Genomic DNA, 17,324 nt, shown 5'->3' on the forward strand with positions numbered 1-17,324 from the left:
TTCCAGCTCTGAACCCCTGCTCTGTCCCAGGCTCCCCGTCCTGCGTCTCAATGAGCCATGTACCGCCGGGTTCCGGGGTAAATCCCCACTTCGTCTTGCACCACCACGGGGAAGGTGTGGTGACCACAGGACAATCAGCTGGGCAGAGAAGAGAGGACCTCAAAGATGGTCAGGAAGAACATGAGAGACCCTGAGCTCCAGCTTAGCCACCAGACCCCAGGGACCCATAGAGTGACTGAGAACTGTCCCTTTGACTATGGGACTCACAGCCCCCACTGAGCAACCAGCACAGGCCTCTCCTCCCAAGAGGCATGAGAGATTCACCCTGCACACCTCCAGGAAGGACAGTTTCCTCTGGGACACCCAGGTCCTGAATGTCCATCTTTGGAAGCTGCAGCCAAGCTAGACACGATTAGAGAAAGTAAGGGTCCCTCTCACCAGGCAACACACAGCTCATCCACAGCATAATGGGGCGTCACTGTGATAGGGACCTGGTGCAGCTCCACCCTCCTGCACTGAAGGGGAGGGCCAGATGGGGAAAAAAGAGGGCAAAGGGCGGGAATGTGCACCCCGATCCAGAGCCAAGGGGACAGCAGGTGGCTGAGGCCCAGGACTGTGCAGGGTATGTGTGTGGCTGTGTGGGTCTGTGTGTGTCTCTTCTGTGTGTTTGTGTGTGTGTGTCTGCACAAAGTGTGTGTTGAGGTTTGGTGAAAGAATCACTACTGAAAAAGGCAGAGGCCTCCACAGTTCCCAGGGACCTGAAACACAGACAAAAGGAAAAACAGAAGGAGGGACCAGGAGGCAGGACTGAGAGAGGAGGGGACAGAAGTGTCCTGGGCCTGACCCCGCCCATGAGCTTGAGAAGTGCTCCTGCCCCGGGAAGAGGCTCAGCACAGAAGGAGGAAGGACAGCACAGCTGACAGCCGTGCTCAGGAAGCTTCTGGATCCTAGGCTCATCTCCACAGAGGAGAACACACAGGCAGCAGAGACCATGGGGTCCCTCTCAGCCCCTCCATCCACACAGCGCATCACCTGGAAGGGGCTCCTGCTCACAGGTGAGGAGAGAACTTCCTGGGAGAGGACAGGAGGAGGAAGCAGAGTCACTGGATGGGGTCTCCTGGAGAGGATGGGGTTCTAAAAAATAAAAGAAGCCAAGACTTTGGGAGGCTGAGGTGGGTGGATCACAAGATCAGGAGTTCAAGATCAGTCTGGCCAACACAGTGAAGCCCTGTCTCTACTAAAAATACAAAAAATTAACCAGGTATGGTGGTGTGCCCCTGTAATCCTAGCTACTCGGGAGGCTGAGGCAGGAGAATCACGTGAACCCAGGAGGCAGAAGTTGCAGAGAGCTGAGATAGCGCCACCGCACGCCAGCCTGGGCAACAGTACGAGACTCCATCTCAAAAAAAAAAAAAGGAAAAAAAGAGAAAAGAAAAAAAGGAAAGAAGGCTCTGTTGGAGCCTGGATAGGGGAAAATACGCCAGAGAGGGACAGGGGTCAAAACAGGAAAGCCACATTGAGCCGGAATTGGTAAGAGGTAGGAAAATCTTATGTGTTCTGTTTTCCTGATTAATCATCACGGGCCACCACATTTTGAAAAATGATAATAACAACTATATCAGATGACACTTCAAATAAAAATATAAGCAGGGCATGAAACACTGTCCTCAGCAAAAAACCTCAACAATTGGAGTAAAAAAAAAAACACCCAGGGCGTGGAAGGCCCTGAGAACTCTCACATCTACAGGAGTCTGCAGCCTGTTCCAGGCACTGGGATGCAACCAAGATCACAAAAGTCCCTGTCCTCATGGAGCTCACGCTGTCATGGGGAGGAAGACACAGATGCAAAGAGATCAAGAATGTGAGGTCGGGTGTTGACAAGAACCCTGGAGGGAGCAGAGCAGGGAAAGGTCAGAAAGGGAAGACCCAGGGTCTCTGAAGGAGGTGTCAGGAAAGAAGTCTGAGGATGCCCTGATGTGAGCAGGACCTGAAGGCAGTGTGGAGGGGGCCATGCGGACCCCTAGGGAAGAGGATTCCAAACAGAAAAATGCCAAGGTCAGAAGTGTTGAAGGAGTGGGGGTCATGTTGCTGACCTTGCCCTAGTTGGACAGTAGGACACACACGCATACACACACACACACATGCCCTTACTGTGCGCATGTCTATGTGTGTGTGTGTCTGTGTCTCCAAGGCTGAGGATTGAAGAGACCGTCTCACGACCCAGGGCCCCACCTTTTCACCCCAATACATAGGTCTCAATATTAACTGATGCTCTCTCTACCTCCTAGCATCACTTTTAAACTTCTGGAACCCGCACACCACTGCCCAAGTCACTATTGAAGCCCAGCCACCCAAACTTTCTGAGGGGAAGGACGTTCTTCTACTTGTCCACAATTTGCCCCAGAATCTTACTGGCTACACCTGGTACAAAGGGCAAATGATGGACCTCTACCATTACATTACATCATATGTAGTAGACAATGACATAATTATATCTGGGCCTGCATACACTGGACGAGAAACAGTATATTCCAACGCATCCCTGCTGATCCAGAATGTCACGCGTGAGGACACAGGACCCTACACCTTACACATCATAAAGCGAGGTGATGAGACTAGAGGAGCAACTGGAAATTTCACTGTCACCTTATACCGTGAGTGATTCCACATGATCCCTGGGTGTTGGTGGGCACGGGTCAGTTCTACGTCACACACACAGGATTGTCAGGCATGGTCTGTGCCTGTGTCCCTCTCTGTATTACGTCCCATGCTGGGGTTTGGGCATTTAGTGCAGGACATACACAGAGAAGACAAATTTCAACAGATCAGAATTCCTTTCCTGCATCCAGACCCTGCAGACACTTGCTGCAGAGGAAGGACAGTCTGATGGGGGGACTCAGCAGCAGGAGATCAGTCTCAGCCAAGCTCCTCATGCCCTCTTCATAAATTTCACCCTGAGAAAGACCCTGGAGAACTGAGTAGAGCTTGGCCTGAGGGTCCCCCTGAGATACTCTCAGAGAAGCTCAGTCCTAGAAGCCTCAACCCCAGACCCCTGTCCCTAAATCCTTACTCCAGATAAAGCTGAGGAGCCTGTGCCAGGGCTGGGTTGTGGATTCTTGGGCAGGGCTTACTGGGACCAAGGATTTACCAGCTGCCTGAGGACGGTGTCTCCTGGAGCTGCTCACGAGCCAGGGCTCAGCCCTCAGAGCCTCAGCTGGGCAAGGACAGACCTTTCTTCACCTGAGACTCAGAGTGGAGAGGACAGAAAGACAAGCTTTGTAGACCATTAGCCAACTGCCTTGGGAGGCTTAGGACAGTCCTTAGAAAGTCCAATGTCCCCAGAAGCAGAAACAGAAGAGAGAAGATGTACCTGGTAGCAGCTTGTCTACAGGGATCAGACCTAAAGGTGCTTTCTCATGGAAGCAAATTAATACTAAATGCTGTTTGTGTGAACACCTCCACTGTGCCAAGCATTAGGTCAGGTGACTGTGAATAATTTAAAATTTATTCACAGATAGCATGAAAAGCCACAGTCCACTTGCCATTTAGCTTATTTGATTGAGAGAAAACTGAGGCACAGGAAGGCACAGTCACTGAATCAGAGTCACACAAACACAAAGCGGTGATCAGGGTCACATGAGGTCTGTCTGCAGCCACAGGCCCATCCTCCCCTCCACCAGAAGTGAGGGCTTACTGGGTTGCAAAGACGCCATAGTCATTTATTGGCTGAAATCCTCTCTTCTTAGGCATCCAAACCTCGGAGGAGTGAGAGCAAATGGTCAGCTGAGTAGTCTGTACCCCAGAACTAAATCACCTGCCTCAACCGTCAGAGTCAGTGCAAAAAAAATGTCCAGGCCTCCTCCTCATATCTTCATCCCCATCCCTGAACCTGAAATCCTGTGTTTCCCAAAGTGTCCATGTCACTGTCATGAGAGGATCAAGGAAAGGACCTTGTTTTCTTTCCCCACTCACACCCTACACTAGCACAGGCCCAGCGAGAGAGACACACTCAGGAGCTCTCACATAACAAATGAAGGAATCGAATGAAGAAATGAATGACCCAAAACCTCTTTAGAGACTGGATCTTGGACACAGAATCCTAGGAGATTCTAGCCACACCTGTCCCTTGTCCTTCAGAGGCTGACACCCATGTTTCATCCCCCCACTACCTCTTGCCCCTAAAGCCACCCCACCTCATGTAACTCTGAAGCTCTTTGGCCACCAGAGGGTTCTCGGGGCTCCTTGGTCCTGGACTGTGGAACTGGGGGCACCTGGTCCCTGGGGTCTCTGAAGTCAGTGTAGCCCCACTGCTCACTGCCATGGTGTCTCTGCCTCTCTCTGCTTCTCTATGTCCCTCATCTTCCTCCCACTTCATTTTGACTGGCAAGACCTGTCCTGTACAGCTTTTTCCTCCACCCCTAGGCCTTCCTCAGAAACTCCCTCTAACTAGGCTGGCTGTTCTGTTCCCTTCCCGCTAACACTGTGGCCTGCCCACCTCCCAGGATATAGGAAAGGTGCAGAAATTACTGGAATTGCCACTCCTGCCAGGCTTCATCTCGAGCCAATGTCCCCAGGTCACTAATAGAATGACCTTCCACTGTATTCCCATCCAGGGCTCTTTCCCTTTGTGAGGCTGACCTGTGGACAAGACCATGGGACAGGGATAGGCAGTTCCTCCATCCACTCTTAGAATTGCCAGACAAGTTCTTCTGGCCTCCTGCACAAAAATGAAAAAAAAAATTTTATTGAAATGGTGATTTGTAGTAAGGAAAGAGTTTAACGACTCCAAGACTGCCAAACAGGAGGACGGTGGTTTATTATTACACAAATCAGCCTCCCCGGCGGATCGGAGGTTAGAGATTCTCAAGGATAGTTTCAGGGTCACAGGACTAAAAAATGAGTATTGCTGATTGTTTGGTGATGGAATCATGCGGGCGGAGGGAAATGATCTGTTTGTGCTTGAATCCGCCTCTAGGTAGGGACCACATGACTGGCTGAGCCATTAGTCATAGGTATGGATGAGGTCAGCCGGTTGCCAGAATGCAAAAGAATGAGAAACATCTCAAAAGACCAATCTCATGTTCTACAATAGTGATGTTAGTTACAAACTTTGTAAACTCTGGCCAAATGACAATTGAGCAGTCAGGGATTATAAAAACTGTGCCTACATTTTAGCACAATTCAGTTCCCTCCTATCATCTTAATCTCATGGTCTTTCACGAGTTTTACAAAGGCAGTCCCTGGGCAAAGTAAGGGTGTTAGTTTTATGGAGGAACTATTCTCATTCCTGCTTCAAAGTTAAACCATAAACTAAATTCCTCCCAAGGTTAGCCTGGCCTATGCCCAGGAATGAGTGAGGACAGCCAGCCTGAGACTAGATGCCAGATGGAGTCAGCCATGCTAGTTTGCTGTCACTGTTGTAATCTTTGCAGTGACTCACCAAGGTGTCAGAGGCTGGACAGGCCTGCAGTCCCGAAAGCCCATGGGCTCATTTCACCCGTTTCACTCGTGACTCCATCCTCAACCTGCTATGGAGCTCACATTCTCTGGTCACTTCCTAGAGACTTCTGGCTTCCTGTCAGGCATATAACAAGCTCGAAATTTGTCACTCGGTTCTAATACTAAGTAAAAAGCTGAACAAACTCAAAAGTCAACAACTCGCTAAAATCCCTCAGAGATGGCTGGGCACAGTGGCTCACCCCTATAATCCCAGCACATTAGGAGGCTGAGGCGGGCACAAGGTCAGGAGATAGAGACCATCCTGGCTAACATGGTGAAACCCCATCTCTACTAAAAATACAGAAAATTAGCCAGGTGTGGTGGCAGGTGCCTGTAATCCCAGCTACTTGGGAGGCCGAGGCAGCAGAATGGCGTGAACCCGGGAGGCGGAGCTTGCAGTGAGATGAGATCATGCCACTGCACTCCAGCCTGGGCGACAGAGTGAGACTCTGTCTCAGAAAAAAAAAATTGCTGTTAGAGAAATGAAGAATGCTTTTGATGCTTACTGGTAGACTGCACACAGCTGAGGAAAGAATCCCTAGCTTGAGGATGTGTCAATAGAAACTTCCAAAACTGAAACAAGAAAGTTCAAAAAGAGTGGGGAAAAAAAAGTAGAACAACATATCCAACATCATATTTAATATTTTGTTTTGACAATAGCAATTTTTAAATTTTGTAGTTGTGGGACAACTACAAAGGCTGTAACATACACGTAATGGGAATACTGGTGGTTTTGGGGACCTGTTGGAGGTGGCCAGGTGGGCGCTATCTGATGGTTTTACTGCCTGTGCCACATACAACTGTTTCCTCATGCTGATGCCGTTTTCATAACTTAGAGTTCGTGTGGGGAGACACACGAGCCATTGGCATCTCACTTAGACTCTTCCTAATTCACACAAACTTAAACTCTAGGGGTGTATCCTGAGCTTAAGAGAAAATGAAGAAAGCATTTCACATACCTGTTTTGGGGTCCTCCCCATTTTTCCTAACTCTGCAGAGAAATTAGAAGCAGAGAATTCTTTCTATATTTACTAACATAACACACATCGCTTCTTTTAATTTGGCATCATTCCTCCCTTTATGTAATTGACGCACTGACCAGTTCTGTCCTTTTAACGGGACTCTCTCTACTTAAGGAGTTGCTAATTTCAAATCACCTTTGGCATCTTTCTTTGAGCATCATGTGATCCTGCTGGAATTCATGGCACACCTCAACCTTATTTTGGTCTCAAGAGAAATACTACCCGCAATTGATCTTAGATATTTGGACCATCAGTAAAAATTTCCACTCGTGAAAACATTTTAATGTTTCCTCTAAATTTTTTTTTGTTACTGGAGTCAGAACATAACATGAGGTCTAAACCCTGGACAATTTTTTATGGGAAAATTCCAGTATTACAAGTTGAGCATCCCAAATCCAGAAATCCAAAATCTGAAATGCTCCAAAACCCAACATTTCTGACCACTGATGTGATGCTAAAAAGAAGTGCTCACTGGTGGATTTTGGATTTTAAATTTTTCAGATTTGGGATGCTAAACCAGTACATATACTGCAAATATTCAAAAAAAAAAAAACAATAGAAATCCAAAACACTTGGTTTGAATCTTTCTGCATAAGGAGCACCTTATCTGTATGATCTATAGGCATGAGGCTGTACAGGAGCTCTCTAGAACCTCCTCATCCTGCATAACTGAAACCGCACACCCATGGAACAACGCCCTATTCCCCTGATCCCAGCTCCTGGAGACTTCTATTCTACTCTCTGATTCACTCTGGAATCCACTGATATGAGGTACATAGAGTAGTCAAACTCAGACTCACAGAGTAGAATGTCTAATGAGAGAAAGTATCTGCAAGACTTCTTCCCAAATATTGGTCTAATACCCACCAAACACATATGGTCCATGAGGGCCAGACTTCCATCATCAGTTCATGTTCGCCCTTTCCACCACTCAGTTCTCCATTTGCAAACATCCTCATGTATTTCTAGAAAGATCCACATGGTCCCCACCTGCCCTCTACAGGAGGAAGGGAGCATCATGGACCCAGAACAGGGAACATGGTCTTGGTCCAAAGCTATCAGCTCTTGTCTGTCCCCTTCACTCTTTGTAAGGCATTCCTTGGACTCTCCTCTATCTTTAGAGGTCACTGGCTCAAGTAAGTCACTATGAGACACCTGGGAAAACTGCCCCACCTTGTGGCTCCACTGCCTGATGACTGAACTGACCTCCAGGCTTGACTCTGGTCTCCCTTGTGTTATTTCTGCTGAAGTACCCAGTCCCAGGCCAGGCTTTCCAGTACCTGAAGGGTTTAAGGACAATGGGAAGTTCCATCATCCATCTCTAGGATGTCCTTGGAAAGGGAAGCTGCAGAGAAAACATACCTCGGAGGGGCAAAGTAAGACTGAAACTAGGAAGATTCCAGAACTGCATGCTCCAAATGAGGACCACAAGGTGGGCCAGGCAGGCAGTTGGAGACGGAGGGACTCACAGAGGCACCAGGGGCTGTGACTGCTGGTCCTGTGTCTTTCCATGACCCAATGCTGCTGCTCAATTCACACTTAAGAAAGTCTATACTTCTGCCCCATAAAGCAGGCAGCCTCACAATCTCTGAGTCCTCAGATTGTCAGGCATCTGTCTTGTAAAACACACACCTGCCATGGGCTTTTAAGGACTTGGGTGGGCTGAGAAGTGGGAAATGCCAACTCTGATTAAAAAATGCCTTTGGAGGAAGCAAAGGTGCCACACAGGGCAATCTTCTCTCTGTTTTCTGCACAGTGGAGACTCCCAAGCCCTCCATATCTAGCAGCAACTTAAACCCCAGCGAGGCCACAGAGTCTGTCAGATTAACCTGTGATCCTGAGACTCCGGATGCAAGCTACCTGTGGTGGATGAATGGTCAGAGCCTCCCTATGAATTACAGGTTGCAGCTGTCCAGAAGTAACAGGACCCTCTTTATATTTGGTGTCACAAGGGATATTGCAGGACCCTATGAATGTGAAATACGGAACCCAGTGAGCGCCAGCCGCAGTGACCCAGTCACCCTGAATGTCCTCTGTGAGTATCTTCTGTTCCTCTGGGAGCCAGGCTGCCATCCCAAATACACATGTTCAGAGGCCAGGCCTCTTAGTCCCTCTCAGGTCCAACTACAGAGACCCTTGGACATCAAAGCTGGCCATGACTTTCTGCCCCAGGCAAACCAGAGTAGGCCTAGGCTTGATCAACAATAGGAGAAAAGAGGCTACTCCTGTCATGGGAGACTCAGGCTCCACAGCTTGTGATGGGAGAAACACGTGAATGTCTCAGGCTCCAGATCAGTGAACACAGCGGAGATTTGGCTGGGACTTCAGTGTTGCGACTTGGCTCTTAGGGTCACTGTGGCCCTTCCACAGACCAGGATTTTCCCTTCCCTCTGACAATATCACCTCTGACTTTATTCTCTTTGCTCCAGATGGCCTGGATGCACCCACAATTTCTTCCTCACACACCTATTACCATACAGGGGAAGTCCCCAAGCTATCCTGCCTCACAGACTCTCACCCACTGGCAGAGCATTCTTGGCTGATTGATGGGAAGTTCCAGCAATCAGCACAAGTGTTCTTTATCCCCCAAATCACTAAAACATACAGAGGGGTCTATGTCTGTTTCATCCATAACTCAGCCACTGGTAGAACAAATCTCATAATCAACAGGATCTTAGTCCCTCGTAAGTGGATCCCTGGAGCATTGGCAATATGTTTTCCAGTGCAGTCTATCTAGCTATCAGGGAAGAGCCACTGCCCTCTACAAAGGGAGAGGGAAAATCAAAAACCCAGGACAGGGAATATCTTTCTGCTCCAAAACCACCAGCTTTTGCCTTTCCCCTTCACTCTTTCTAGATCATTCTTTAGACTATACACTAACAATGAACAATCTCAAAGGAAATTACGGAAAGAATTTCAATTCACATTAACATCAAAAGGAATAAAATATTTTGGAATAAGTTTAACCAAAAAGGTCAAATGATTATCCCTGAAAACTACAAAACATTGCTGAAAGAAATTAAAGACGATATCAATATATGGAAAGACATTTCATTTTCATAGATTAGAAGAGTCAATATTGTCAGAAAGACAATAACACCCAAAGTGAGTTGCAGATTCAGTGCAACTCCTGCCAGAATTCCAGTAATTTTTTTTGCAGAATTAGAAAACTCAGTCCTAAATCTGACCTGACAGGCTCTTATTAATGACTGCCACAAGAGAAACACTGAGAAAAAGATGTAACCATGAAAAGGTGGAAAGTTCTGATGACATAGAAAATAGCAATCAGCCTTTCTCACATCCCAAAGCCTTCAAAAATATACCAGTGCAGCATGGCCAGTACGGAATTGACCGAAAACTATCACCAAGCTAGAAACGTGGTGAAAGAAAAAAAAAAGAGCAAGAATATATTTGGCTTATCACCTCCCACTATTGCCTACTAATCTGATGCTGAAAAGAAATGCTCACTGAAGCATTTTAGATTTTGAATCATTCAGATTTGGGATGCTAAACCAGTAAGTATATTACAAATATTTCAGAATCAAAAAATGTCAGAAATCCAAAACAGTTTTTGTCCTAAGTCTTATGCAGAAGAAATACTCAATCTGTGTGAACTATAGGCATCAAGCTGTACAGCAGATCTCTAGAACCTCCCCACCTTGCATAACTGAAACTGCACAGCCATGAACAACTTCTGGTTCTCCCCACTCCCAGCTCCTGGCCACCAGCAGTCTCTTCTCATATTCACTCTGGAATCCACTTACATGAGGTCCCTAGAGTAGTCGAACCCATGGAATCAGAGAGTAGAATGTCCAATGAAAGAAAATATTTGAAAAACTTCTCTCCAAATTTGTCTCATGTCCATCAAACACACATGGCCCATGAGGACCAGATTTCCAGCAGTTCATTCCCACCCTTTCCGCCAGTCAGTCCTGCACTTGCAAATGTCCACATGTATTTCTGGAAAGATCCACATGGTCCTCACCTGCCCTCTGCAGAACGACAGGAAACTTAAAGAACCCAGGACAGGGAACATGGTTCTGCTCCAAAGCCACCAGCTCTTGCCTGTCCCCTTCACTCTTTCTAGATCATTCCTTGAACTCTGCTCTATCTTTAGAGTCACTGGTTCAAGTAACTCATCATGAAACACCTGCAAAAAACTGCCCCACATTGTGCCTCCACTGCCTGATGACTGAACTGACCTCCAGGCTTGACTCTGGTCTCCCCTGTGTTATTTCTGCTGAAACATCCAGTCCCAGCCCAGGCTGCTCAGTATCTTCAGGGTTTCAGGAAAATGGGAAGTCCCATTATTACTCATCTCTAAAATGTCCTTGGAAATGGAAGCTGCAGAGAAATCACATCTAGGGGGGAAAAGTAGGATGGAATTTGGAAAGGGCCCAGAAGTTGCACATTCCAGGTAATGAACCCAAGGTGAGCCAGCCAGTCAACTGATGAAGGAGGGACTGGGAGGGGTACCAGGGGCTGTGACTCCCACTGACGTGTCTTTCCATGACCCAACACTGCTGCTCAATTGACACTTGAGAAAGTCTGTGCTTCCCTAAGACAGAGCAGGCTACCTCACAGTCTTTGAGCCCTTAGATAATCATGGATCTGTCTTGTGACAAACGCACCAGCTATTGGCTTTCAAGGACTTGGGTGGGCTGAGAGGTGGGAGATGCCACTCTGATTGAAGGATGCCTGTGGAGGAATCAAAGGTGCCACACAGGACAATCTTCTCTCTGTTATCCACACAGCGAAGCCGCCCAAGCCATACATCACCATCAACAACTTAAACCCCAGGCAGGATCTAATAACGATGTCTTAGCCTTCACCTGTGAACCTCAGAGTGACAACTACACCTACAGGTGGTGGCTAAGTGGTCAAAGCCTCACGGTCAGTCCCAGGGTAAAGCGACCCATTGAAAACAGCATCCTCATTCTACCCAGTGTCACAAGAAATGAAACAGGACCCTATCAATGTGAAATACGGGACCGATATGGTGGCTTCCGCTGTGACCCAATCACCGTGAATGTCCTCTGGGAGTATCTTTTGTTCCTCTGTGGGTCAGGACACAAGCTTAAATCCAAACGACCAGAAGCCAGGCCTCTCAGTCTCCCACCGGTCCAAGTATAGACAATATTGCTTCTGGACATCCGAGCTGGCCATGACTCCCTGCCCTGGGATAACCTGGGTAGTCACAGCCTTAACCAAGAATATAAGGGGAGGGGATGCTCTTGTCATGGGAGACTTGGGGCCCACAGCTTGTGATGGGAGAAACAGGTGAATACCTCTGGCTTCAGCTCAGTGAACATAGAAGGGGTTTCGCTGGGACTTGAGGGTGTGTCTTGGCTCAGAGGGTCACTGTGTCCCTTTAAGAGACCAGGAACATCCCCTTCCCTCGGATGACATCACCTGTGGCTTTATTCTCTTTGCTCCAGATGGTCCAGACATCCCCAGCATTCATCCTTTACTCGACCATTACCATATAGGAGAACACCTCTCCTTGTCCTGCTTTGCGGACTCTAACCCACCGGCGGAGTATTCTTGGACAATTAATGGGAAGTTTCAGCAATCAGGACAGAATCTCTTTATCCCCAAAGTTACTATAAGGCATAGCGGGTTCTATGTTTGCTCTGTTCGTAACTCAGCCACTGGCGGGAGAAACTCCATATCCATAAGAGTCAAAGTCACTGGTAAGTGGATCCCAGCATCCTTGGCAATAGGGTTTTAGGTGGAGTCTATCTGGCTTTCAGAGAAGAGTCAGGAAAACATTTTTATTCCCAGCCTGTGTCCCATGGGCACAAGCAAATCCCAAATTCTCCTCCTGAACCCTCCCAATTTGTCTCTACAGACTCTTCTCCTTGTTTTTCTGTTTTCTCATGGCTGACCTTGTGTCTGGCCTGAGAAAGTAGGGAGGGGGCTTTATCAGCCCTGAGCCCTATGTGGTAGAAGAGGCTTCACAGAGGGACAAGAAGGAGAGTCCTCAAGATCAAGTTGCTTCTCGCTGTCACCAACACATCCCCTTCTGTCACGTCTTTGTTTGCTTGTACCTATTCCATGAGCTACAAGGAACATCTGAGGCATTGAAACAAGCTCACGCTTTTCCCACAAATGAGAGGAGGAAGCCCCTTGGGTGAGGGAGGAGCAGCTCAGACTCTGCTTCCTGCTCTGCTCCGGGCTCCTCTGGTGACTGGCCATGCCTGACTCCACCTGGGGAGGGACCAGAATGTGTGCAGAAAGAGCCCTGGTGGCCTGTCCTGAATTTGGCTAAATCGAACTGCCAGTTGAAGACAAGCCTCCTCCGGGCCAGGCTGCAGGGAAATAAGAAGAGAGGGAGCCTCAGGGCAGACTCCTGAGCTGCGTCCTGGCTCTGAAGTCACCGGCTGTATGAGGCTGTGGGCACAGCACGTGGGACACAGTACGGAGGACAGTGACTGATGCAGAGCTAGAGAAATAGGGAGATTCACCCCTGGTGCTCTGTATGGCAGGAAAGGTGCAGTGCCAAAAAGTGTGTAATTATAGAGAGGGTAAGACTACCAGACACTTTATATATATCTAATATAAGACTAACCATTAACTATTTCTAAGTGTGCAATTTAGTGTTGTGTAACCATCACACTATCCATTTCCAGAACTTTTTCCTCTTACCATATTAAACCTCTGTACCCAATAAACAGTATCTCTCACTCCTTCTCCCCCTAACCCTTAGCACCCACCATTCTACTTTCTGTCTCTATGTAGCTGGCTATTCTAACTATCTTTTATAAATGGAATTTTATAATAATTATCCTTTTGTGTCTGGCTTATTTAAGTTAGCATAATATCTTCAAGGTTCATCCATTTTGAAGGATGTGTTGGAATTTTATTCCTTCTTAAGGTTGAATAACATTTCAATGTAAAGATACACCTCATTTGCCTATCCACATATCTTTCAATGGACTTTTCAGTTGTTTCCATTTTTTGGCTATTGTGAGTAATGCTTCTCTGAACATCAGCGTACAAATATTTGTTCAAATTTCTTTCAATTCTATGGGGACTATGTCCAGAAGTGGAATTGCTGAATCAAATGATAATTTATTGTTTAATTTTTTGACAAACAGAGACACCACTTTTTCCAGTGGCTATAACATTTCCCATTCCCATCAGCAATGCACTAGGCCTCCAATTTTTCCATCTACTTGAAAACACCTGTTGTTTTGTGTTGCTGTCGTTGTTGTTTATCAAAGCCATCCTAAAGTGTGTGAGGTATAACACTGTGGTTTTGATTTGCATATCTCTAAGTATTCATGATCCTGAGGAACTTTGCGTGGGCTTATTGGATATTTTGTATATCTTCCTTGGAGAAAACTCTATTTCAATCCTCTGTTAATTTTTTAATTCGGTTTTTGGAGGTTTGCTGTTGTTGACTTGTAGCTTTTCATGTATTGTGGAAATTAATTTCTTATCACACATATAATTTGCAAATATTTTTATCATTTCATGGGTTGCCTTTTTACTTTCTTGATAATGTTCTTCGCTATATAAAAGGTTTTGATTTTTATGAAGTCCAATTTATCCATTTTGTTGTTACAACCAAGAAATCATTGTGAAATCCAGTATCATGAAGCTTTTCTTCTAAGCGTTGTATGGTTTTTGCTCTTACATTTAGATCTTTGATCTATTGTGGGTTAATTTTTTACATGGTGTTAGGTAAAGGTTCCACTCTTCTTGCCCTTGGATATCCAGCTTTCCCAATATGATTTGGTGAGAACACTGTCCCTTCTCCATTGAATGATCTTGGCACACTCGATGAAAATCATTTGGCCACATATGCAAGCATTTCTTTCTGGGCTATTATATTTCATTAATTTCTATGTCCTCCTTTATGCCAGTACCACACTGTATTGATTACTGGGGCTTTGTAGCAAATGCTGAAATCAGGAAGTGTGAGTCCTCCAGCTTCATTCTTCCTCTTCAAAGCTGTGTGTCTATTTAGAGTCATGAGATTCAATATAAATTTTAGGACAGATTTTTCTTTTTCTGCAAAAATGTCACTGAGATTCTGATAGGAATTGTATTGAATCTGCAGCTCACTTTGGGTAGCACTGTCCTCCTAACAATATTGAGTCTTCCAATTCATGAAAACAAAATGTCTTTCAATTTATTGATGTCGTCTTTCATTTCTTTCAGCAATATTTTGTAGATTCCAGGTAGAATCATTTCACCTCTTTGGTTAAACTTATTCTTAAATATTTTATTCTTTTTGATGTTAGTGTAAATTGAAATTTTTTTTCTTAATTTCCGTTCAGATTGTTCATGGTTAGTGTATTGAAATACAACTGATGTTTGAATGTTGATTATGTATTGTGTAACATTACTGAATTTATTTCTTAATTCTAATAGGTTTGTTCCATCTTTAGGATTTTCTACATATAAGTTCAACTTATCTGTCAACAGAAATAATTTTACTTCTTCCTTCCAATTTGAATGTCTTTTTTTAAATTTTTGCCTAATTTTTCTGACTAGACCTTTCAATACTATGTTGAATAAAAGTGTCAAAAGCAGGCATCCTTGTCTTGTTCCTGCTCATACAGGGAAAGCTTTGTCTTTCTCCGTTGAGTATGATGTTAGCATTGGGTTTTTCTCATATTGCCTTTATATTGAGTTGGTTTCTTTCCATTCTTAGAATGTTTTTATTATGAAAAAATATTGAATTTCATCAAATGCTTTTATTGATTCAATCTTATTACTGATTATAGTTCTATTCATATTTTATTTGTTTCTAAGAGTTTGTCTACTTCATCTACTTTATCCAATTTATTGGCATAAAATTATAGTACTTTCATAATCATTATTTTATTAGAAATGGTAGTAATTTCTCCATTTCTCTTTTTTTTTTTCTTTTTTTGAAGAGAGAGAGACAGGCTCTCACTCTGTAGGCCAGCCCAGGATGGAATACAGTGGTGTGATTATGGCTCACTGCAGCCTCAAATTCCTGGGCTCAGGCAATTCTCCTTCTTCAACCTCCCAAGATGCTAGAACTACAGGTGCATGCCACCATGCCCAGCTAATTCGTTTTTTATTTTTTTGTAGAGACAGGGTCTCCCCAATTTACCTATGCTGGTCCAAACACCTGGTCTCAAGAAATCCTTCTGCTGTGACCTCCCAAAGTGCTAGGACTAAAACATGACCCACCATGCTCAGAGTCCATTTTCATTTCTGATTTTAGTAATTTTAAACTTTTCTCTTTTTTTCTTAGTCAATCTACTTAACGGTTGTCAATTTTGTAGATTTTATTTTGAAGAATCAAACTTCTGGTTTCATTAATTTCCTCTATTCTTTTTCCATTCTCTATTTTATGTATATCCACTCTAATCCTTATTATTTCCCTCATTCACTGTGCTTGGGATTAGTTTCTTCTTCTTTCATATCCTGAAGTATTAAAGTAGGTTCTTGACCTGAGATCTTTCTTCTTTTTTAATGTGAGAGTTTGGAGTTATACATTTCTTGCACAAGACTCAGCTTCTCTGAAACTCTGCTTCCTCACCTGAAAACTGCAATGAGAGTGCTTTCTTCATACCATTCTTTTAAAGGTTTAATGCAGTCAATGAAACAAGATGCCACACACAGAGGATCCAATGTCAGCTGCTATATTACTACCATCATCATTAGCCTTGAGGTCAAACAGTCCTAGAATCAAATCTCAGATCCACCTGTCACTAGCCATATGACACCTGGAAAGTTTTTACACCACTCTAAGCTTCTGTCTTTTCATCGGCAAAATGGAAATAATGTCTACCTGACAGGGTTATTGTGTGGATTAAATGAGATACAGGTAAAGTATTTAGCAAAAGGCCTGGCACATAGGAAATGCCCCTCAACTGTACCTACCTTTTCCCATATGTATATGGAAAAAGAAGTAACACATAAAACACTAGGACATGGTTACTGACTGCTTGTGGGAGAGAAAGATAAAAAGCTAAGTGCAAAGAATCAAGCCTGGTATGTTAGTTTTTACCAACTGGGCTGCATCCAAGATGGGATTAGACATACAAGATAATTGATCAGGGAAGACACCTGTGAGGGAATGTGGGGCAGGCATGAAGGTAGCATGGGAGAACCCACAGACCACTATACAGAGCTGAATCCTGTGAAAAAGAAAGAGAAAGAAGTTTTAGGTACCAATGCAGTTCTAAGAGTTTTTGCAAGGCTGATGGGGAGTCCTCCAACCAGTCACCCATTAGAGTTAAAGAGAGCCTCAGAGAACTAGGCTTGCTTTCACACCCTTGCTGGGAGCCTGTGGGAAAGAAGCTTTCTGTGCAAAGAAGGTGGTGAATTTGAAATGCAGTGACCTGGGCCTTCTGTCAATCAGGTCCTTGCCATGGAGACCGGGCAGGGTCTCACTGATGGCTGCCACAACAGAGACACTGAGAAAAAGATGCAACCATTAAAAGGTGCAAAGGTGGCAAGTTCTAATGACATAGAAAATAGCAATCAGCCTTTCTCACATCCGAAAGCCTTCCAAAATATCTGAGTGCAGTAGAGAATTGACAAACGACTGATCACCAACCTAGAAACATGGTGAAAGGGAAAAAAACTGCAAGAATATCATCATCTCCCATCAATTTTCCAACAGAAATAATGTAGTCCTTGAAGAAACAATTCTAGAGTACCTCATGTTACATGCTTGCTCCTGAGGCACCCCCTTGTAAAATAACATCAACTTCATTCCTTCTTTTCTTTTCTTTTCTTTCCATGACAGCTCATTCAAGAGCAGGACTTCTTCCTGGCCTTAATTAATTTTAGCAGCCGTGATGTCATTTC

The 17,324-nt window shown here is 45.0% G+C and overlaps 1 pseudogene; it reads left to right on the forward strand.

Moving 5' to 3' along the window:
• The first annotated feature begins 873 nt into the window (after positions 1–873).
• Positions 874–16,955, forward strand: LOC129466521 (pregnancy-specific beta-1-glycoprotein 7-like; annotated as a pseudogene).
• The last annotated feature ends 369 nt before the right edge of the window (positions 16,956–17,324 follow it).

Source organism: Symphalangus syndactylus, chromosome 17 (assembly GCF_028878055.3).
Source record: "Symphalangus syndactylus isolate Jambi chromosome 17, NHGRI_mSymSyn1-v2.1_pri, whole genome shotgun sequence".
In the NCBI taxonomy this organism is placed as follows: Eukaryota; Metazoa; Chordata; class Mammalia; order Primates; family Hylobatidae; genus Symphalangus; species Symphalangus syndactylus.